Raw genomic sequence first — 24,529 nt, 5'->3', positions numbered from 1 at the left:
GTCCTCAGTTCCAGCAGGCCAATAGCAGCTGAAGTGTCATGCAGCTGCCCTCTGCTCTGCTGAGAGTGTTCCAGCAACAGGCCTGACACGCTAATGACCAGTAATAATACGAACAAAGGACAATCCAGCAGTGCACAAAAACAGGAAGACAAGTCTGGCTGGAGTAACTCGGCTCCCCTAAAACAAACGCGGAGAGGAAAAAACATCAGTGGATAATTTATCACTTAAAAACCATATAAGGCTCTTACTAGGCCTACCCCACAAAGTGATTGTACCTCCTTGGGCACGGCGCAGTGCTAGCACCTCAGCCTGGCACTGGGGGAACAGCATCTCCGAGGTGTCGGAACTCTGCAAAAGGAAAGAAGGAGGGCAAAGCATTAATGAATTTTAAAATTACAGTGAAAATACAGGCAGAGCAATCGCCGCCATGTGGGATTCCAGTAGGAATCAGTATAGAAAATCTCCAGCATTCAAAAATCATGAGTCAGGCTTCCAAAATCATGAGATTTTTTTAAAAAAAAAAGAGAATCAGTGTTGGATTCTCTTTATTTACCTTCTGTTTTGAAGCCACTAGGAATCACATTTTCAAGCTTTTCTCACAGCTATGTGAGCTAGCAACTTACTTTAAAGAAAAAGAAAAAAGCTGAGATTCTGACCTATTCACGTGACTCCAGGAGCTTGGGCTTTAAGAAAAACACCAAATATTATGATGTGTTTAAAAAAAATTAAAGAAAGAAAATCACAAGAGCTGGGCACTGTCATGGATCCACAGGATTGGAACAGTCTCTAGGAGGAACCATTGAGTGGGCCAGACCCCCACGGGGTCTCACTCTTCCTCCAGGGCAGCCTCCCCACCTCCTAAACTGGACCTCTGGGTTGACAGCACTCTGCTTCACTCCGTGATCTCTGTGCAGCGAGTCCAAGTGAGACAGACCCTGGGCTAGACGTGCCCACTCTGCAGGGATTGACGCACCCCGCCAGCGTTTGCGGTGATGCTCACACAGCGCTGGCACAGCAGTGGGGTTTATTTGCCAGCTGGAGCCCACCATGGGGAGTCCCAGGTTAGCACAGAGACCTGCAGGTTAAAGTAGAGCCCAAGTCCTGGGTCAGCCCAGACCCAGCCACTGTGCAGTGACCCCAGTGTTCAAGCTCCATCTGAGGCCTAGTCTGCACTAGAAAATTAGGTCGGTTTAGCCTACGTTGTCAGGGATGTGAGACCCTCCTCCCCTCCCCCAAGTGGCATAGTTAAGACTCCCTAAGGCCCCACATAGACAGCGCTAGGGAGGGAGAATTTTAAGTGTAAATAAATACTCAGGGCAAGTCTACACTACAAAATTGCACCGTCAGCGTGAGGCATTGAGGGATGGCCTCTGGAAGGCAGCAACAGTCGATGTGAGCAAGACAGCGCCTGCACTGACACTGCGTCGACCTACCTACATCGACAGAGCGTGGCGCCGCTCGCGGAGGCAGAGTTATTGTCAGCGTGGTGGGCGAGTTCCCTTGGTTAGAGCTGCATCTTAGTAGACACTGACAGAGTCAGATCGACCTCACTATGTAGCATAGAGCAGGGCTGAGTCTGACCTCTGTGGTCAGTTCTCAGGAGAGAGCCCTAACTCCTTCCAGCAACCAGCTCCTATCCCACACCTCATCTCTCCCAAAGTGGGGAGCTGAGAGCCCTGGGTGTCTCCTTTGCCCACTCTCAGCCGGGAACCAGGTTGCAGCAGCCTTGTCAATTTCATGGTTGAGCTGCCTGGGTTCCCTGCAGGGAACTGAGGGAGACCAGCTGCTCAGCTCTCCTGGGGGCTTGCTTATGAATTTCACTGCTCCAGCAGAGAGGTGAAATTGACAAGAATGACAGCCCCACCACAAACAATGTAAGGGACGCAGTGTCTACATTGACATGGCATCACCCTAACTAAACCGACATAAGCCCTGCACCTCTCCCTGAGGTGGTTTTATGATGTCGGCACAGCAGAGGAGTTACATCAGTGAGAGGAGCAGCTCCAGTGTAGAGCAGCCCTAAGTATCAATGTCCTGGTGACTGGATTTACCATTGTCTTCTCAGATGCTCGCTTGATATGGGGACTAAGGCCCAGACAGCTAGGTGATATCCATAGCCATGTCTTCTAGCCTGCCCTGAGAGCAAACAGTCCCTTTCCCCCACTGAGTAATAATGCAACATATAGGGGAAACTGAGGCACACCTAGGATTCATAAAAATATTGCAGAAAATTCCCACTTCAGTGCAGGCAGTAATGGGGAAATGGACCCAGGGCCTTTATTGTCAACGCACTTTTCCAGCACTTGGGCTTAAAAGGAACAATGCTGCTAGTAGTAGGCGCTTATCGTTTTTTGTAGATCAGCCACTAGAAGGGAACAACATGGTTGGCCAATGTATTCCCGACAGAAACATGCACTTGACTGAACTCAGATGATTGACTTGAACGGGAGTGAATCACACCCACCCACCTACCACCTTGCCTTCTTCCCCCTTTCGCAAGCCCCCCAGACAACCACTTCCTTTGAGCTGCGGTAGCTGGTCCAGCTGCCAGTGGAAGGTTGCTTAGAGGCTTTGCTTGTGCCTATTTGGCTCGCGTGTGCCCAGGCACGGCCAGTACAGCTCTGAAAACAGGTCTGTGCCCCATCCCTGGAAGCCACACCCACCACCCTGCCTTTGAGAATGACCTTCCTGAAACTCAGAGATCTATGGGTGAAAAGTTATAGAGGAGCCAGGGATTGCAACAAGGTTGGATACCACCCAAGTGCTCCCTCATGCCTAGCAGTGCTCTGCCCTGTTGTCTGCTTCCCAGGATTCGTTACACTCAACAGTCCAAAGGAAGTTAAAACATTCCCCACCTGGGGTCCAATTTATTAATTATTCGAGTACACACTGGGCTCCTGAACCCAGTTCAGTGTCTCTCCCCCCCTTTGCCAGGGAGCTCCCCAGCCCTCTTTCCTGGAGTGGGGCACATTTCAAAGTTTCCGTAAGAGCTACTCTTCCTCCTCTCTCTCCAGCCAGCCTCTCAGACCTCTGCTACGTGAATGAGCAACTCTCCTTCAGTCATCAGGCTTGCCCAGCCCTAGGCCCTCCAGCCATTAAGGGGGTGAGCAGCCTGTTACAGGGATTATTGATTATTTTCTTTAGCGCTCACTCACTCTGGATGAAATTCACCCAGCTGCATCCTAGTCTGCACAAGGGTTCATTTAATCTTTTGCGAGCAATTAGCCAGCCCCGCCCCCCCACACACACATACCTCCTGCTTGTGCCCTGGAATAACCGCACCTCTGGGAACATGCATCACTGCAAGATCGAAAACCCCTACTGCTGTATACATCTTAAGGTAGCCACGTGGTGCTGGAACTCTATGTGATCTCAGCCCTTGAACCTATCATGCCTATACCTGGTCCACAGATCTGCTATATTGTTCTGGCCCCGGTCCAGCATTCCATATATCAAGTCTTGGACCCGGTTCCAAGGTAATTTTCAAAGCCTGATAAAGAAAAGAATCCGCATTACCTTCCCTTAGCGCTTCTCACGTTCTTGATAGCACTTGGAGGGTAAGTGAGGCAAAAGCCAAGGATAAACACATGATCAGCTGTGCCAGCTGGATGAACTCCACCTCCTGAGTTGACAGAGGTGCCCTGCTTCCATTGCCCAGGGCTACACCAGCCTCTGTGGCTACTGTGCATCCAGTCCAGCCATGGGGTGGCATTTCAGCTTGCATAGTGGCAGATCCACCAGCAATACCCCCAGCACTGCCATAGAAGAAACATGCCCATCCTCCACCTGGCTGCAGATTTTCCACCTTTTCCCCTCCTCCATTCAATGGAACTGCACTGTTCCTGCTGCCAGCTGGGCCTGAAATCCCTGCAGAATGGGTAGGCTGTGTCCCTGTGGTGCTCTGCTGTGGCATAGCTGCAAGAGCCCTGGCCAGCCTGGAGGAGCAGAGCCTAAGCAGTATAAACCAATGACTTAGTGCTGTGTCCCTAGGCCAGTGACAGAGCCCAGAACAGAACGGCCCCCTCCTCAGCCCCACTCCAGGGCACTATCCTCTAGTGGATGCTGTTGCTCCATCCCTCAGGGGAATCACTTGGGCTGCATCCACCCACAGAGGAGGGCAAAGGGGTGTTTGGCTCAGTACCATGAATCACCAAATCACTGCAGCTGGCTCACGGTGAATCCATACACCGGGTCTCTCATGGGCTGGTTCATGTCCTCAGAGAGATGCCTCTGGTGTGAACGGAGTAGAGATGGAAACAGAGTGTAGATTCTACTTTCCCTGAAGGAAGGGTCCTTGACAAGAGTCTAGCACCTGGTAGGTTGGCTTGGTTTGTCTGGTGCTACCCATCCCCTCCATTTGTAATCAATGTCTAATGTGTAAGCTGAAGGCAAACCACACCTTTATCCTTATAGTGCCCCCAAGGATTGCGCACCAAGCAGCGGGAGGGGGAAGATTTCTGATTTTCCTTTCTGACCTTGGCTGATAAGCAATTTACTTCCCGAACCAGGAGTTTTCATTCTCCTTATCCTTATCTCCGCTTACATAACTGCTGCATCTAATAACAGTAAATGTGACCCACGTATTAGTGATGTGGAGACTGTGGGACATAGCAGCATTTGTTTTATCATTGTTACCCTGACTGATTAGCCAAAGCCTTGGGCCCTGCAGGTTGTTTCTGTTAAGAGGAGAAACTGAGGATGGGGTCAGGTATCTTTGACGCAATCCTGTGTCTCTTACAATGAATGTAGCAAGTCCTGTTCCCCTGAGCACAGAAGGAACCAAGCAACAGGAGACAGTTTCTTTGCTCACAGTTTCAAAGCCCCTTCAGCCAGCTCTCTGCCCAAAAGACCATAGAATATTAGGGTTGGAAGGGACCTCAGGAGGTATCTAGTCCAATCCCCTGACTAACCTCAGCTATATCATCCCAGCCAGGGCTTTGTCAAGTCGCAGCTTAAAAACTTCTAAAGATCTCTCTCTAGGCTTCTGATAAGGGCCATACTATCCGTGCTTGTTCTGCTGTCTGGCTTTCTGCTATCACTCTTGTGTTTCTTCTCTTCTCTCACACAGACACAAACACCCACAACAAAAAATACCCAGTCAAAGCCAGCTGCCCACACAGCCTCTTTCCCAAGCACACTATGACATATGCCTGTGTTTTTGTTTTAAGGCCCAATTATTTCTTACATGTCTCCCAAATGAAGAACTGCACTCACTCACTGCAGTGATTTTTTGCCCAACCCACACCAAAATATATTATTGTGGGTTTGGTGGTTATTGTGTGGCTGGCTAAAAGATAACAAAGGGTTAATTCTGTCCCAATTAGCTTTGGTCAGCAGGGACCCAAAGACAATTGCAGCTACTCTAACTGACAATAGGTGCTCATTTCTTTGAAAGCTACCTCCACTAATGTAGGGTCAGGAATCTGATTGGTCCCATGGTGAGCAGGGAAAGACCCCATCTTGAAACCTTGGCCTTTTAGGCAAGAACTGCCATAAACAAAGAGCTGAAAAGCAGTTAAAAGCTGAGATTCTGACTGAAGGGCCAGAGATTGAGACAGAGCAATTGCAGGGGTGCAGCCACAGCTAGCTCCATGCTGGGGATGTGTGACTGGGACAAAGTGGAGAACTACCTAAACTTTCAAGGAAAGGCTAAGTCATGGAGATGAGAATGTGCGTACAGGCCTTGTTGTTGTTTTAACCCATTTCCTCTCTGTCTGTTATATTCCTATGGATAAATAAATCATACTTGGTTTGGAGCAAGCTCTTTCTCTATCACTGCAGTTTCATACTGGTCCCAGGCACGCAGAGAGAAGTCTAAGCAGGAACCAAAACCCAGGTGGAGCTGATGAGGTACTAAGGATGATTAACAAGGATATTCTGACCTGGTAACCCCGGTGAATTGCAGGATTCCACCCTGAGAGAAGTACAGGCGTGGGCCCATCACTTGGCAAAGGGACAGAGTGAGAGGTCAGTGACACAGCTTGTCCTCAACTGCAACAACTGGTGATAAAATTATACAGCCCTGCTGTTTACCTGCATGATCTCTGGCAGTAAATTTCCACCACGGTAATAATATGCAACATAGCCCATGGTTTATCTTGGTCCTGCTCTCTAATCAAACCGACTCCTCCATGATCTGATGTCAGGGCACAGAATGAACAGGAGGGACTCATCAGTCTTTTCAAATTTGGAATAATTTGATCAATTCCCCTTTAACTCTGCTTCTTCCCCAATTGTAGACTCATAGGGCCTGATTCTCAGCTATGGCATTCCTGGAGCAGGGGTTGGATGGGTCTGGGAAAAATAGCCTTAAACCACCTTTGCACTTCCTATAGTCTGGGACCTGTCCCTCTCCCCAGTATAAATTGGAGAAACCTCAGGGCTATTCTAATTTGTGGTCTGCATCCTGTGGTCCTGCAAACCAGAAAACACCTATAATGGAGTGCACTCTGGCCACACCCCTCCTATGCAGCAGGGCAGCCCTTTCACCAGTCAGTGAGGTATTCTCAGGGGTGTCATTGGCCTGGTTCAGACCCCCAGGATGGACATTCACCAGGCTGCTGTGTTTGGGTCTTACACACTGAGCCTCTGGTCTTTAAGCTTCCTTGAGTCTGAGCAGAGTCCAAGCTCTGGATTTCTAAGCACACGTTTGGGATGCAGATTCTCTTTCTAGTATCCCCTTTGGAGAGCCGAGACCCCACAGTGCAACTGCCTAGGTCCTTAAACTACTTCTGGCTCCCTCAGACTTCCCAGTTGCTTAAGCACACTGTTCCCCAGAGCTCCAGGCTCAGGGCACTCTGGTTTATGGCTCGTTTCTTCAGAAACACTTGCTAGTTGAAGCAAACAAACCCAGGCTTTGCAGATAGTCTCTATAAGTGATCACTCTAGTTTAGACAGCACAAGAGATATACAGAGCCGTGGAAAATAAGAAACACCTGTACCCCATTCCCTGCCTCTGCTTCCTCACCAGCCTAAGCATTCTTGGGGGTTGGGAGGAGTCCAAGATCCCCCCCTCCTGCATTCACATGGCTTCTCCTCCCAACCATAGAGTTTCTCTCTGACCTCTGCAGTCAGTGTTCCCTTCAGCTTGGCTGGTCCTCTAACGTCCTGCCTAATAAACTCCTCCCTTTGGTTCGCCTACATCCCTCCATGTTTTTAAAAGGCTGGCCCAACACCTCAGCCTCTTTGTGCCCCTTCTGAGGAAATTCCACTGCTCCAAAGCCCCCTCCCTGCAGACACCTGGTGTAACTGGATCCTTCCATCTCTAGCATTCTCCTAAGCACCTTCATTGTCCTGCCAGAGCAGAGTCATTAAAACATTCATGATTCCTTTTGTTTGTTCTGTAGCTCCTTCCAGACAGCAGGGTGTGTGACAGGGCCCTGGCTGGTCAGCAGCTCATGGCTGGGTCACTCCATATACAGGGCTGGAGCTGGAAACAGAGTTCATAAAATGCATCAGAATTCAAAGCTGTATATAGAAAGATCATCATAGGAGGGCATTTCCACCCACACTGAGACTTCTGGAGGCTGCCAGTGTAAATGAACCTCAGGCCCCTAGATCTGCAATCTCTTCTCACTGCACGTCTCACCCATTCTCCTAACCCTCTTCCTCGTCCTTCTCTTCAGATTCTTATGCCCTGTCCCTCATGTGGCATCCAAGCACCATGTAGAATTAGGAAATTAACATCTCTGCAGCATCACCAACCTCAAGCGCTTAAAAATCATGAGTCAAATCATCTCCCCCATCATCAGACTAGCTTAAAATCAGGAGATTTGAAATATACTAAATTCTGGTTTCTTTTTCTTTGCCTTTTTTGTTGTGGGGCGCTCAGGGGTCAGGTTTTCAAGCTTTTCTCCAAACAAGGAGGGCTCATAATGTTTTTTCTTTATTAAGTGAAAGCTGAGAATTTCAGATAACCATGTGACTCCAGGAGCTAGGCTGGAAGGGATAGCTTAACAATTGGCTACACTGTTTCTGGACATTTTTGATCTTACCTAAAAGACAAGGCAACCTAAACTGGATAGATCACAGGCAGGAATGGTGTATCTGGTAGTGCAGGCCCCTCCAACCACCCCAGCTCAAAGAAGCTCCCCAAGTTTCTGTCCCTGTTGACTGTGTACTTCAGCTGGGAGATTCAGACTTCTGTGTAGCGACTCCATTCTCCCATGCAGTTGGGCTGGTGACTAAGAGGAAGCAAAGCTGATGGCCCTGGATTGCTCTGCCAGGATGTCTGAGCCATCATCAGGTCATTCAGCTCCAGGTCAAACCCCTGTGTCACATGGAGGTTCCACTATGAAATGCAAGTCACAGTCCAAATGAATTCACAGCTGGGTGCAGGCATATCCTACTTTGCCATATCCTTATTCAAGCAAACTGTGGTATATTGAGGATGGTATGGGAACTGCAGGCCAGGGGACTCTATAGCAAAGTCTGAGATCAGACCCAGTCTGGAAAGAGCCATCCTTTAAAGCAGGGTGGAATTAGTTGTGTCTCGCTGTCTTAGGGAGCAGCCTGTTTTCTCTGTGTGTGTGTGTGTGTACTTGGGTTCTTGTGTGTTCTGAATTCTAAGAAATACAGTCATGTTAGGTTGCAACCTTCCAGCGAGAGTGTTTATGTGTTTATCCAACTTCTTGGTGTGTATGTCATGAACATAACACAAACTCCTCCTTCTCCACTGCCCTGCCCCTCAGAGAGGAGGCAGGGGAAGAACAGGGTGTGCTGGTGAAGGGGAGGAGAAATGGGGGGACAGGCAGGAGAGAGAGAATGGTGGCAGGGCAGCTGGCAGAGAGAGGGGAGGCAAGGTATCCTGTGTAGCTTAAATCAGAAGGAGCAGGGCGAAGGACCTGGGGACCTGGTACATTCACTAACACATATGCTACTAGCCTGGGGAAATGGTGATTGAACCTGCAGTCCAGGTGCAGCTGGGAGCTACATGGAGTGTGAGCAGAGGGGAAAGGAGAGTGCGGCGGGAAAGCACTGCAGCCCCCAGTGGAAAAGGGACACCTAACCTGGCCTGGCACCTGTTCCCTGCACGGGGAGGGGCCAGCCCATGCGCCTTAGTGAGGCCTCTTCCTTCGCCTGCCTGGCAGAGTGAAGCAGCATGGACTATGCGACGCTCTCCCTCAGCCCAGCAGTGAAAACCGGAAGTAATTCCATCCCCACCAGCTGGGGACGCAGCAGGGCCCTGGTAACACACAGAGCCAGCGGCGCTCCTGGTGTGGAACAGTGATACTAACCTCCCTCCCCGGTCAGTTCCGGAGCAGCGCAGGGCCCAGGCCCTCTCTCCAAATATTCCTTTGATCCTCCCGCTCCCCTTGCCCAGAGGAATTCCAGGGCCAATGAGCAGCAGCACCCTGAGCTCCCCAGCCTATTGTTGGGTCGGGGCCTTTCCTCCCCCTTGCTAAAGGTTTTGCATTTCGTGAGCAGCGCGTCACCACGGGGCCCACTCTTTTTCTGACGCTGTGGGCACACCCAGCCCCGTGTCAGCCCCACGTGCCATCCAGCCATGGACACTGGGGGCCAAAGCATCGCGGAGCTTGTTTTGAAGGCTCAAGAAAGCAGCCTTTGTTCTCTCGTCACACGTAATAGGCCAGGCGCAGGTTGCGTGGAAACACACAGGGAGAGATTAACATTAAATGAGGAACAAAAGCAAGAGGCATTTGAGAAGTGCTCGGGCTGCCCAGCTGAGCCTGGCTCACTACCCAGCCGGGAAGGTGGGAATTTTCCACCCCATGTTCTGAGCGGGGGATGGGGATTGCCAAGAGCCCAAGAACATCCCCAGTGTTCCTCCAAAGCCAGCACAGCTCAGCCTGGTGAACCCTCCCACACACCGGCAAGAGGCAAGTGGTTATTGCTATTGCTGTTATGGTAGCAGCTAGGGACCCCAGGCAAGGATCAGGGCCCCATTGTGCTAGGCTGTGTACAGAGTAGTGACAGAGAGATAGTCCCTGCCTTGGAGAGCTCATCCATGACACACAGGACCCTGCAGGTGGGTGGGGGTTGGAAGGATAACAGTAATACAAAGTGAGGTTTGCAATCAAAGCTGTGCAGGGGCTGTTCCAATGAGGCAGTGAGCACAGTCAAGTGGCTGCTGGCCTGGAAATCGGCATCCCTGGGCTCTGTTCCCAGCTGTCCCGCTCATTTGCTCTATGACCTTGGGGCCAAGTCATGGCCCTGCTCTGTGCCTCAGTTTCCCCATCAGCAAAGTGATGAAGTAGGGCTGCTTCCCCACCAATGAGATCGACGGCTGAGAAATGTTGCTGAAGCATTATCATAAAAAGTGGGAGCCACAGCCCATCTCCCTGCCGGGGGAGGGGGGGGGAAGGAGGGGCACAACTTCCTGTTGTATTAACTTAGGTCAGTGTTTCTTTTAAGTAGCACGTACCCCCTAACTTCTGAAAATTTTAATAAGTACCCAACACTCAATTTTCCATGGAATTTTATATTTACAGACTAATGTGTGCCATATGTTGGAAGAAGGACTGAGTAGATAAGTATATGAGTCTGACAGATGTCAGATCTAGTGGGGGTAGGTTTGCCACCTTTACACCAGGGGTGCACAACTCAAGTATGTTCCTGGGCTAGAGGTGATGTTGGCCAAAGCTAGGAGGCTTTGAGTGGCATGCCAATGCTGGGGAATATAAAACACCCTGCAATGCGCAGCGTGCCAAATTTTTTGCCATAGATTTGAGAGGAGGAAAGGGTGAGCGAGAGACAGGAAAGAAGGGCAAGAGAGAAGATTGTGGTTGCTCTTTTTCTAAAAAGGGTATGTCTGCAGGAGTACTGTGGCGGCAGTGGGTGAAGGGAGTGTTTGGACCTGTAATTCAGAGATAAAAAGACACAAGGACATAGTCAGGCACATGCAGCGACATGCTGAGACACACGCACATGCAGGCAGACATGGAGGCACACACACACATAAATAGATATACAATCATTCCGAATATAAGATTTATTCTTTATTGAATTTTACAACAGTTTTTGAAACAAAATAACATGAATCAGAAAAATTATAGAATAGTAAAAACAATATAACTCAAACATTTGTATTAATAAAACTCTAACTATAGATATCTTTGTGACTGGAACTGATACTCCCCCTCTAGAATTGTTCTACAAATCAGGGACTGGACTGGACTTTTTGCTAGTTTTAACAAAATAACATAAAAATTAGTTCTTGTCAGAGTTGGATTTCATGAGAAACTTGGGCCTGTTTGGATAACATAAGCATTCCAAATCTCGGTTTTAAACTTCCTGCTATTATAAGATCATTTTCCTGGCACAAACGATTTCTTATTTTACTTTTTAGCCCAGTCAAGTGTGAGAAATTGGTCTCACACAAATATGTTGAGGCAAATGGGAGAAGCTCTGAGAGCCGTGTTCCTCAGCTGTAGGTATTCCCGTTTCATTTTCTGCCAAAAGCAGGGATGTCACCCAGTCCCATGCTCTGCATCCTCTGCAACATACTGTCCATGAAAAGCTCAAAAGATTTCCCTTCATGCTCTCTGGAATCCCTGCTTCTTCAATAGCGCTGTCATTAAATGGATTCAAAATCCACAGTTTCTGTGGCTCTTCATGCTCTTCAACATTAGGGAAAAAATGTTCAAAGTTTGACTCCAAATGTACCAGGTGTTCTTTAATATTTTCTTTCACACTTTCATTCAGAGTGATTTCGTTTTCTTCACAGAACTCTGAGAGCTGTGGAAATGAAACAAAGTTTCCACATAAAACTCGATTTTTTTCAAGAACCTCAGTTTTTTCTAAAAGCTCTTATTTTGTCATGCAAGATAAGTATATTTGTGTAGTATCCCTGAAGCTGAAGGTGCAAGTCCTTGATTTATCAAAAATGTCACAAAGATATGGATTTGCAAGTTCTACTTCATCTTCAAAATACTTTCAGATTTCATATCTCTGAGAAAGACAGAAATTTCATATCTCAACTCGAACAGGCGATTCAACAACCTCCCATGTGACAACCACCGAACTTCAGTGTGAAGAAGTACAGTAATATATTCAGATCCCATGTCACGGCAGAGCAATCAGAAAAGACGTGAATTCAGAGCCTGCGCTTTTATGAAGTTTACTGTTTTCACAGCCGTTCCTATCACGCTGTTTAAATCTTCATTCAGTCGCTTTGCAGCCAATGCTTGTCTATGGATAATACAATGGTTCCATTTGATTGAAGGATTTATAGCTTTTAAGTGAGTAACAAGACTACTTCATCGACTTACCATTGCTGCTGCTCTGTCTGTGCACACAGACACACACCACTCCCATGACAATCCATTTTTTACAATGTGTTCATTTAAGATCTTAAAAATGTCCTCTCCTGCTGTTTTGGTGTCCAATTCTTTGCAGCCATATATTTGTTCCTGTATTCCTTGTTTGTCTTCATCATCAATGTATCTGACAAAAATCATCAATTGTGCATAGTTAAATACATCTGGAGATTTTCAAATCTGTAAAACGAACTGTTTTTTTTCTGGATGATTTTTTTCTGAAATTTGTTTAATTATGTCTTCTGCCATGTCATCAGTTCTTCTTGTCATGGGGTCATTTGAATGTGGGATGGTTTTAATTTTATCTACTTCTGTCTTGCCAAACATGATTTCAGCAATTCTGATAGCAGCAGGAATGACAAGGTTATCAGGAATGGAATGTGGCTTCTTTGTTTTTGCCACCATGTGTGTGATTTCAAATTATGCTTGTAGAGCCTGGTTAGGGATCGCACAGTACAATTTCATAGCAGGATTTGATTTGTTCAAACTTCCACATTTTCTTGTGGAAAAATCTATTGATTTGTCCTTCAGATCAGGATGTTTAGTTTGAAGGTGCCTTTTCAAAAGGGAAGGCTTCATGCAGTGATTAGACAGATCACACAAAGTGGTGATGGAGGTATACCTCTATTTGCTGTAAACCTGAAAGCCAGATAACTGGGATCGTAGCTATGTGCTTTATGAACCTATGAAGATTTTGTACTTTCACTACCGATGCTTTTTTTTCTAAACATGATACTCTGGCGCCAACACTTGTTGCATATTTGTATGGGAACTGCTTTCTTCTAAATCTGAAGTCTTTCTTTTTACAAGAAAACGATTCATTTTAACACCCTCACAATCAGTAAAATTGAAACAGTAACACAAGTCCAGTTACATTCAAACACTAAAAGTGGAAACTACAGCAGACTGGCACGTGCTTAAACCCTGAGAAACACAATCTTTTTCCTTTTTACCGCTGGACGACTATATTTCTTATAAAGCAGGAGAGTTCTGACTTCTGCAGTGCTGTGTGTCTGTGGCAGATCACAAACCCCCTGATCTTTCTCCCCTCCTTCCTCCTCCCCATTCCTCCATATAGCAGCAAAGGTCAGCGACATCCAGTCACTATGGCTTGATGGCGGGGTCACGTGGTGTTCTCCTCACACAGGCAGGATCTTGTGAGGTCTGAGCAGGCACTAGTGGCCCAGAGTGGATAGCAGAGCTCCCATGGCCGTCGCTAGGGGGGTTTGGGCCTGAGGCAAATCACACTGTGTGGGTCCCTTTTAACATTTTTATATTGCTAAAATCTGGGGCTGTCACAGAGCAATGAAATTGACAAGTAAGCCTGTGGACAGAGCCAGGCTCCAGGACTGGGCAAGCCGCTGGGCTGTCAGCCTGGCTTTCTGGACACCGGGCTTCAAGCCGGGGAAGGAGGCTGCCACCTGGGCAAGTTGCAGGTGGCTGCTGCCCGTCTGCCAGCCCAGGAGGTGGGCAACTGCCACCTACTCTGAGCTGGGGCAGAGGAGGCTTCCGTGCAGGCTGGGACCTGGGGATGTGTGCAGGCACCTGCTGCCCATCTTCAAGCTGGGGCATGGGAAGCTGTCCCTCAGCTCCAAGCCGGGGCGCCGGTGGTTGCCACCCAGCTGCAAGCCCAGCTCACAGGACACAGGAGGCTGCCACTGGGCTCCTACCTGGTAGCTGGGACCGCAACTGCCACCCACTGTCCCAGAACTGAGGCAGCTGCCGCCCGGCTTTCCCAGAAGTCAGCAGCTTCCACCTGCCTCCCTTCACTGTGTAGCCTGCATACCCCAGGGGGTACGCATACCATGGGTTGAGAAACTATGATTGAGATGGAATATAGGAGCACAAAGATGTTACATAACCCAGCCACTGGCCAGCATTAAACAAGGTCCCGGGGTTGGTAGACAAAGCCTCAGCCTGCTTGGTCCAATAGAAAACATCATTAAACAGCCACTTCACCTGTCATTAAAGACAAAGAAAAAAAAGGAAAAGCATCTGCCATGTAAAGTATTCAATAGTATTTCCCTGGAAAGAGTTTTTAATGTTTGCAACACTTGTTTTAATGTTTGTTTAATGTTTGCAAGTCCCTGAGTTGGCGTCACAGATTTTGGTGATATCTGTCCTTATGGGGAAGGGAAGAAGTTCGCTGAGATGGGCTGAGCAGTTATTGTTACAGTCCAATTCCGTTTCATCCCAGGTGGTGGTTGGGATTCAGCTGGATCCGGCAGAGGTAGCGATGTTGTCCAGGTCCCTCTCTCTCGCTCGCTCTGGTCAGGACATCTCTCAGAAGCAGAATGACAAAGGCCTGGGGTCCATGGAGACAGTGGGGGGTGGGAGCCATAATGGTGACTGTGACGGGCTGTAGCCTGGAAACTGTGGGACCGTTGTGCACCTTCACCTTCCAGCCTGGGCTGTCCCTCGCAGTGCCTTGCTAGTGACAAGCAACAACGCCCCCTGGGCACTATTATCACTCAGCACAACAGCAGATGGAACCCCGCACCCAACTAGATTGCATGAATGTTTACCTGAGCTCCCTCTCACACTGTGATGCTGTCAGCAAGCTACAAACTTCTAGCAGGCACTGCAGTTACACAGGAATCCACAGCCAGGGACACACCCAACTGAGTTACATGAAGACTTTCCCCAGCAACTCATGAACCACAATAGAGAAGCACCAGCCAGCTTCTCCAGCACTGCACCCCAGAATTATACTGCCTTGACCTGGTCAGAAGCTTGGCCAGGATCAGTTCATTATCCAGTTCACCCCTCCCTCAGTATGGAGAGGATATACACCAGCCTTTGTTAACTGAGCTGAGATTTCTCAAACACTTTAATCAAAAAACACTGTTTTAGGTAAAATATAAAACAGATTTATTAACTACAGAAAGATAGATTGTAAGTGACTATAAGCGGTAGGCAGAAAAGAACAGAGTTAGTTACTCTGAGAAATAAAAGTACATTCGCAGCCTAACTTCTACAAACTGAACAGGATTTAAATCAAGCAGTGTCTCACCCTGATACTACAAACAGATCACAGATCTTCAATACACAGTCTGGAACACCTCTCCAGCCCGGGACCCCCCTCCCCCAGTTCAAAGTCCTTTGTTCTCCAGACTTGTTTCCAGGTGTTGAGTTGTGAGGGGAGTGAAGCCAAGTGATGATGTCACTTCCACTTTTTTATAACTTCTTCCAGCTTGCTGGAAAGGTCTCTGGCCATGATGTAGGGGTCCGTCCCCATTGGTCAAGCAGAACCCAATGCCTACGTGATCTCCCTGTGAAGTCTTCATTGTACACAGTTGCTGAGATAGTGGATTCTTCCCTTGTTGGGTGTTGCTAGGCCATTAAAGCTGTCTGGCTATTACATTGTTGTACCTGAAAGGCTGGTTGTGGGTGTTTCCCACCCCACAATAGATCTTAATAACATAGAATCACAGGGCTGGAGGGAGCTCAAGAGGTCATCTAGTGCAGTCCCCTGCACCCATGACAGGACTAAGTAATATCTAGACCATCCCTAACAGATGTTTGTCTAACGTGCTCTTAAAAATCTCCAATGATGGAGATGCCACAACCTCCTTAGGCAATTTATTCCAGTGATTAACGACCCTGACAGTTAGGAAGTTTTTCCTAATGTCCAACCTAAACCTCTCTTGCTGCAGTTTAAGCCCATTGCTTCATGTCCTGTCCTCAGAGGCCAAGAAGAACAATTTTTTTCCCTCCTCCTTGTAACAACCTTTTATGTACTTGAAAGCTGTTATGTCATAGAATCATAGAATCACAGAGTTGGAAGGGACCCCAGGAGGTCACCTAATCCAACCCCCTGCTCAAAGCAGGACTAACCTCAGCTAAATAATCCCAGCCAGGGTTTTGTCAAGCCGCAGCTTAAAAACCTCTAAAGATGGAGATTCCGCCACCTCCCTAGGTAACCCATTCCAGTGCTTCACCACCCTCCTAGTGAAAAACTTTTTCCTAATGTCCAACCTAGACCTCCCCACTGCAACTTGAGACCGTTGCTCCTTGTTCTGTCATCTGCCACCACTGAGAACAGCCTAGCTCCATCCTCCCTGGAACCCCCTTTTAGGTAGTTAAAGGCTGCTATCAAATTCCCCCTCATTCTTCTCTTCTGCAGACTAAACAAGCCTAGTTTCCTCAGCCTCTCCTCATAAGTCTTGTGCTTCAGTCCCCTAATCATTTTTGTTGCCTTCTGCTGGACTCTTTCCAACTTCTCCTTTTTGTAGTGGGGGGCCCAAAACTGGACACAGAACTCCAAATGTGGCCTCACCAATGCCGAATAGAGGGGAATAATCACTTCCTGCGATCTGCTGGCAATGCTCCTACTAATTCAGCCCAATATGCTATTAGCCTTCTTGGCAACCAGAGCACACTCCTGACTCATATCCAGCTTCTTACCCCCAGGTCCTTTTCTGCAGAACTGCTGCCTAGCTCGTCGGTCCCCAGTCTGTAGCTGTGCATGGGATTCTTCTGTCCTAAGTGCAGGACTCTGCACTTGTCTTTGTTGAACCTCACCAGATTTCTTTTGGCCCAATCCTCCAATTTGTCTAGATCACTCTGTATCCTATCCCTACCTTCAGGGTATCTACCACTCCCCCCAGCTTAGTGTCAGCTGCAAACTTGCTGAGGGTTCAATCGACTCCATCCTCCGGATCATTAATGAAGATGTTGAACAAAACCGGCCACAGGACCGACCCCTGGGGCACTCCGCTTGTGACCGGCTGCCAGCTAGACATAGAGCCATTGATCACTACTCATTGAGCCCTATGCTCTAGCCAGTTCTCTATCCATTTTATAGTCCATTCATCCAACCCATACTTCTTTAACTTGCTGATAAGAATACTGTGAGAGAGCGTATCAAAAGCTTTGCTAAAGTCAAGGTATATCATGTCCACCACTTTCCCACATCCACAGAGCCATTCACCTCTTCATAGAAAGTAATCAGGTTGGGCAGGCATGACTTGCCCTTGGTGAATCCATGTTGACTGTTCCTGATAACCTTCCTCTCTTCCAAGTGCCTTAAAATGGATTCCTTGAGGACCTGCTCCATGATTTTTCCAGGGATTGAGGTGAGGCTGACCGGTCTGTAGTTGCCACTCAGTATTCTCTTCTCCAGGCTAAACAAACCCAGTTCTTTCAGTCTTGCCTCATAGGTCATATTTTCTAGACATTTAATCATTTTTGTTGCTCTTCTCTGGACTTTCTCCAATTTGTCCACATCTTTTCTGAAATGTGGTGCCCAGAACTGGACACAATACTCCAACTGAGGCCTAATCAGTGCTGAGTAGAGTGGAAGAATTACTGCTCGTGTCTTACTTACAACACTCCTGCTAATACATCCCAGAATCATGTTCACTTTTTTTGCAACAGCATTACACTGTTGACTCATATTTAGCTTGTGGTCCCACTGTGACCCCCAGATCCCTTTTTGCAGTACTCCTTCCTAGGCAATCATTTCCCATTTTGTACGTGTGCAACTGATTGTTCCTTCCCAAGTGGAGTATTTTACATTTGTCCTTATTGAATTTCATCCTATTTACCTTAGACCAATTCTCCAGTTTGTAGAGATCATTCTGAATTATAATCCTATCCTCCAAAGCACTTGCAACCCTTCCCAGTTTGGTATCGTCTGCAAACTTTATAAGTGTACTCTCTATGCCATTATCTAAATCATTGATGAAAATATTGAACAGACCCGGACCCAGAACTGATCCCTGCAGAATCCCACTCGTTCTACCCTTCCAGCATGACTGTGAACCATTGATAACTACTGTCTGGGAACGGTTTTCCAACCAGTTTTGCACCCACCTTATAGTAGCTCCATCTAGGTTGTATTTCCCTAGTTTGTTTTAGAGAAGGTCATGCAGGACAGTAGCAAAAGCCTTACTAAAGTCAAGATATACCACATCTACTGCCTCCCCCTTATCCACAAGACTTGTTACCCTGACAAAGAAAGCTATCAGGTTGGTTTTACATGATTTGTTCTTCATAAATCCATGCTGACTGTTACTTATTACCTTATTATCTTCTAGATGTTTGCAAATTGATTGCTTAATTATTTGATCCATTATCTTTCCAGGTACAGAAGTTAAGCTGACTGGTCTGTAATTCCCCGGGTTGTCCTTATTTTCCTTTCTGTAGATAGGCACTATATTTGTAATTGACCAGTTTCTGGAATATCTCCTGTCTTCTAAGACTTTTCGAAGATAATTGCTAATGGCTCATATATCTCCTCAGTCAGCTCCTTGAGTATTCTAGGATGCATTTCATAAGGTCCTGGTGACTTGAAGACATCTAACCTGCCATTTCTGCATTTTCTGTGATTATTATTTCCCCCTCACTGAGTAATGGGCCTACCCTGTCCTTGGTCTTCCTCTTGCTTCTAATGGATTTGTAGAATGTTTTTTGTTACCCTTTATGTCTCTAGCTAGTTTAATATCGTTTTGTCCCTGGGCCTTTCTATTTTTGTCCCTGCATACTTATGTTATTTGTTTATATTCATCTTTTCTAATTTGAGCTAGTTTCCACTTTTTGTAGGATTCTTTTTTGACTTTTAGATCACTTAAGATCTCCTGGTTAAGCCAGGGTGGCCTCTTGCCATACATCCTATCTTTCTTATGCAATGGGATAGTCTGCTCTTGTGCCCTTAATAATGTCTCTTTGAAAAACTGCCGATTGTCTTCAGTTGTTTTTCTCTTAGACTTGCTTCCTATGGGATCTTACCTACCAACTCCCTGAGTTTGCTATAGTCTGTCTTCCTGAAATCCATTATCTTTATTATTATTGTTCTGTTCTCCCTCCTACCATTCCTTAGAATCATGAACTCTAACATTTCATGATCACTTTCACCCAAGCTGCCTTCCACTTTCAAATTCTCAACCAGTTCCTCCCTATTTGTCAAAATCAAATCTCGAACAGCCTCTTCCTAGTAGCTTTCTCCCCTTCTGAAATAAAAAATTGTTTCCAATAATTCCAAGAACTTGTTGGATAATCTCTGCCCTGCTGTGTTATTTTCCAAACAGATGTCTGGACAGCTGAAGTCCCCCATCACCGCCAAGTCTTGTGCTTTGGATGGTTTTGTTAGTTTTGTTGTTTTATAAAAAGCCTTATGCATCTCTTCTTCCTGGTTAGGTGATCTGTAGTAGATCCCTACCATGACATCACCCTTGTTTTTTACCCCTTTCATCCTTACCCAGAGTCTTTCAACAAGTTTGTCTCCTATTTCCATCTTAACCTCAGTCCAAGTGTATATATTTTTAATATATAAGGCAACAGCCTCTCCCTTTTTCCCTGCCTGTTCCTCCTGAGCAAGCTGTACCCTTCTATACCAATATTCCAGTCATGCGTATTATCCCACCAAGTCTCTGGGATGCCAACTGTGTCATAGTTGTGTTTATTTACTAGCATTTCAAGTTCTTCCTGCTTATTTCCTATACTTCTTGCATTTGTATACAAACATCTAAGATACTGTCTCTCCCCTGCTATAACAGCCTGTGCTCCCCCCAAATTCCAGCCCTTTTCCCAGGTCTTTCTTACTTACCTGTGGGCTTTGGTCACCTACCGCCCTTTGAACCTAGTTTAAAGTTCTCCTCACTAGGTTAGCCAGTCTGTATCCCAATATGCTCTTCCGCTTCCTCGATAGGTGGACCCCATCTCTGCTTAGCAGTCCTTCTTCCTGGAACAGCATCCCATGGTCAAGGAAGCCGAAGCTCTCCTGGCGACACCATCCTCGCAGCCAGGTATTTACCTCCAGGATGCATCTGTCTCTGCCTGGGCCCCTATCCTTGACTGGAAGGATTGAAGAGAACACCACCTGCACTCCCAACTCCCTCACCCTCGCTTCCAGAGCCCTGTAGTCACTTTTGATCTGCTGAGGGTCATGCCTCACAGCATCATTTGTGCTCACATGGATGAGTAGCATGAGGCAGTAGTCAGAGGGCTGGATGATCCTTGACAATCTCTCCGTAATGTCTTGGATATGGGCCCCTGGCAGGCAGCATACCTCCCGGGATGCCATGTCAGGGCAACAGATGTGTGCCTCCATCTCCCTCAGAAGACAGTCGCTAACCACTACTACCCTGTTTCCTCCTGGGAGTGGTGGCTGCGATCGTCCCAGCCTTGGGGGTACATGGTTTCTCCTCCTCCGTCTTTGGGGGGATTCCTCGTTGCTCGTTGCCAGGGCAGCATAGTGGTTCTCCATGGTGGGTGGGTTGGGAGTAGGGGTGGAGCACTGCCTGCTGCCAGAAGTAACCAGCAGCCAGTGTCCTCCCTGTGACAGAGCCACATCCTCCTCCCCACGTGGTGTGACAGCAGTCCTCTGTAGCTGCATAGCTGCCTCAGCCTTGGATGTCTCCATACGCATACTCTCAAGGAATTCCTCCTGGGCTCGGATGCTCCTCAGCCTAGCCACCTTCTCCTGCAGCTCTCCCATCTGCTTCCTGAGAGTTTCCACCAGCAGGCCCCTTTCACACTGGAAGGTCCCCCCAGCCTGGCTCTCTGTAAGTGGGAAACTCAGGCCAGAGTCTCTGCAAATCCACACCAGGATCTGGGTAGAAGCATCCATGGGTAGGTTCTCTGTCTGAGTACAGGTGCTTCCTGACCAGAGCGATTTTAATACGACTCCCTCCTACAGACACCTAGAGCAATAATTCATTACTTCACACACAATGGTAGCACATACACGCCAACAGGATAGTAATTTTTAGCAGATCAAGACTTTTAAAATGTTATCTCACAAGGCCTCCTATGTACAGAACATGGCATAACTCCATGACAGGGTCGTGAATGTGGAGTCCCAGGGTGCTGTTCTGAGGCATAGAGTGCCACAGTGACGCTCACTCCAGTAGCCAGTTTTTCTCCTAAAGTCTCTTTCTTTCAGGACCTTCAGAAGGTGTAGGGAGGGGAACAGCCCAGCCCCTCATTATTTGGTGCACTGATTAAGCCTATTTTCTGACATGCCAATTTTGGTTCCTCGTTTTTCTGGTTTATCAGGCATGATCTTAACACAATCCTTGAGTTCTGTCAGAAGGCCCCTTTGTTTGGCCTCATTCAGTCTCTCTGTCTCCCCTTCCCCATCGAATTGTGTTGTGATTGGCTATTGTGACAGCTTAGGAACTTTTCACAGCTGAGCTCACACACAGTTAGGATTCATTTGTCAGTCCAGTGACCACAACCCCCTGCAGTGCATTTGCTGGGGTTTTTCCCAGGTGTAAATTTCCAAAAATGCCTAAGTGACACAGGAGCCAAAGTCCCCTGACTTTCAGTAAGCCCCTGGTTCCTAAGTGCCGGCATCTCTTTTGAAAATGGGGCTGACAGCCCAGGATCCCCAAAGATATTATAGGCACCTAACTCCCATTGATTTCAATGGGAGTTAGGCACCTACATTTCTAAAGTTACTTAGACACTTTTGAAATATTCCCCCACTGGTCTAATTTCCAGTGCTCCAGTGCCAGGGCTCCCATCTCTTGCTCCAGATGCATCTTGCTGCCGGGATGTTTTTCATCCTAAATGTTCCCTTCCTTTATTTCACTCCTTCCTAGGGGCCAGCCTTTGCGACAGTGACTCCCCTCCAACCTCGGGCATGCGCCCTGCCGATATTTGCCACCTGTCCTCCTGTTCCTCTTTAGCCCAGCTCAGCACACGTCGTTCGTTTATCTTGCCTCACAAGCCAGGCCCCTCCTGACCCGGGATTAGGTTTGGGTTTGTTATCAGAACTCCCGTGCTACTGCAGGTTGATGAAGTTGGTTCACATTCACCCTGGGGGCAATGCTACTGAACTCAGTGGAGTTCCACCCGGGACAAACGTGGTCCAATGTTCCAGAACCACACCGGGGGACTCTCACCTAGCTGCCCAGTGCCCCCAGATAACCCCACACTTGCAGTGGCTGCTTTTATTGTCATATTGTCTTGCAGGCTCATGTCAAATTTTCCTGCACTCTGGGCCACCTTTGCAAGTTTGGGCATCGGAAGGAAGCCACGTAACTCCATGCTGAGACCCCTGAATACAAAGTCAAATCTCCAGTGGGGCTGTGTTCCCGCAGCCCCTGCTGTAATCAGCGGGGTCCCACCGGAGCTTCCTCCGGCCTGTAGCAGGTGCATTCCTCACACTAGCTGCTTTTCTTCCCCAGCCTGGCTTTGGAACAGCCTGTGCAGTCAGAGACGTAGGGACACAAATTCCTGCCTACGTCAGCCAGGCCGCAATGACAGCCGTGCACTGAGTTCAGTGGGGTTGCTCAAGGGTCACAGGGTGCAGAGCTCAGCCCACAGTGTTAGCTAGATTTAGCACGGCAAACTAATCCCCTGTCCAGCTTTCCCTGCCCAGCTTACTCCGGCTCCTTAGGTTAAAGTGGCTCCTTTTTGTGCAAGGAGATTTCAGTTCAGGACGTCCTTTGCCCATTTGCACCACGCTAGCAATAAACAGGATTCCACACTGACTATCTCCGGAGCTGAGATAACCACGGCCCCTTCTGAAAGGAGACTTGCACTAAGGTCGACCTTGTCTAATTAGCACACCCAGTGACCCCTACAAACCTATGTTCCTGCCACTGAAAAAAATGCCTGATCAGGACATTCTGCACCGGCCAACGTGGGTTATTAATGATTTGTATGTGCTCGTCACAGCCATCGCTAGGCCAGGACATTTGCTTCAGGGTAACACTGGGTTCTTCATAGATGGCCCTTTTGTTCAGGGCCCTAGCCCAGGCAGCTTCTGAACAGCTCATTAATCATCACAGCAGAGCGTTTATCTCTGCTAACAGCTCCTGATAGGGACTTATACTGTGGGAGTTCCTCTAGATTCCCATATTGTGCCTATCGATGGGGCACCGCCCACTATATTATCTTGCTTTCACTGTATCCCAGGAGGACCTACAGGCCTCTGCGGAGGTCAGGCCCCAGCGTGCTAGGTGCTGTACAAGCATGGAGGGTGAGCGGCCAGTCCAGACTGGCAGACAAAGGAAATGCCAGTATCCCCATTCTACAGAGCAGGAACTGAAGCACGTGGAAGAGCTGGAACCTGAACCCAAATCACTGACTCAGGCCAGAGCTTTACCCACAAGGCCGCCCTTCCTCCCTGATTGCCTTGAGCGCGCGAACACCTTTCCCGTGCGCGCTCCGGCCTATTGCTGACTCTGCCTGCTGTAGCAGGTGCATTCCTCACACTAGCTGCTTTTCTTCCCCAGCCTGGCTTTGGAACAGCCTGTGCAGTCAGAGACGTAGGGACACAAATTCCTGCCTACGTCAGCCAGGCCGCAATGACAGCCGTGCACTGAGTTCAGTGGGGTTGCTCGAGGGTCACAGGGTGCAGCTGTTTGTGCCTCTGTGCTCCCGGGTTCCTGCAGGTCTCTTCCACGGGCAGAGGCAGCCTGATCCCCAGAGGGCTAGCACCTTGTGCTGTCATTTCCACCTGGGCAGGTTGGGGGTAAAACGCTGCCACTTTGCGTTGCCAATGGAAGGATTCCACTCGGGCTCAGAAAGCAAAGAACGGCTGGCACTACAAGCCAGGGTTCAACCGGGAGGGCTTAAGGCTGGGCAGAGGGGTTAATAAATAACCGGGTGTGGCAAGTCCAAGCTGCATGCGCTGCCCTTCTGGTTGCTGGTGTCGCTGTGACTGAGCAGGCAATCGAAGGCCTCGCTGCGGATCTGACCCACATGACTGTGTCAGCCCATGCTGGGAAGGAGGCTGGCGGGCACTGGACAGACTCTGCCCCACGGCACTGGAGTGTTCTGGGCACAGCGCCCACTGCTGACATCTCAGAACATGTCTCCTGAGTGCTGCTCCTGGCACGTGCCCCTCCTCTGCTCTTCACCCGCCCCGATAAGCCCTGGGGGCTTGATAGCTGGGGACTGGCATCAGCAGGAGGGAATTAAGGAGACCATTTGCCATCAGCGCTGACAGTTGGGATGTTCTCTCCTGCCACACAGCAAAGGCAAAAAGCAGAGATGCACATGATTGCTGGTTTCACCAGTGACCCCCCCAGAGGGGCCCGATTCCCCAGCCCTGGCTGCAGATAAATCTCATTGGAGTCAGTGGGGAGCCACCCACTGATGGGGTGGGGGGGGTCAGATCGTTGGAGTCTGACTCTGAGCCACCACTGGTTCCGCTCCAGCCTCTTGGCTCAGTGCTGGAGTCTAGCTGCAAGCTGCATGCCACTTGCTGGAACACGTGCGCCTTGCCCCTGCCTGGGGGTGCACACACTTCTCCACACATGCCTCCTGCAGGGGCCCTCTTACCCCACGCCGTC

The 24,529-nt window shown here is 48.4% G+C and overlaps 1 long non-coding RNA gene across 1 annotated transcript; it reads left to right on the top strand.

The window, feature by feature from the left end:
* Window positions 1-5,493: 5,493 nt before the first annotated feature.
* Window positions 5,494-6,365, top strand: LOC137165374 (uncharacterized). Its single transcript, XR_010923352.1, has 2 exons — window positions 5,494-5,670; window positions 5,782-6,365. It is a non-coding gene; the product is annotated as an uncharacterized lncRNA (long non-coding RNA).
* The last annotated feature ends 18,164 nt before the right edge of the window (window positions 6,366-24,529 follow it).

This window comes from Emydura macquarii, unplaced genomic scaffold, assembly GCF_026122565.2.
Source record: "Emydura macquarii macquarii isolate MOO-44397 ecotype Brisbane River unplaced genomic scaffold, CSIRO-AGI_Emac_v2 contig_2768, whole genome shotgun sequence".
In the NCBI taxonomy this organism is placed as follows: Eukaryota; Metazoa; Chordata; order Testudines; family Chelidae; genus Emydura; species Emydura macquarii.
The sequence above is the reverse complement of the archived record's forward strand: the minus strand, read 5'-3'. Positions and strand labels throughout refer to the sequence as shown.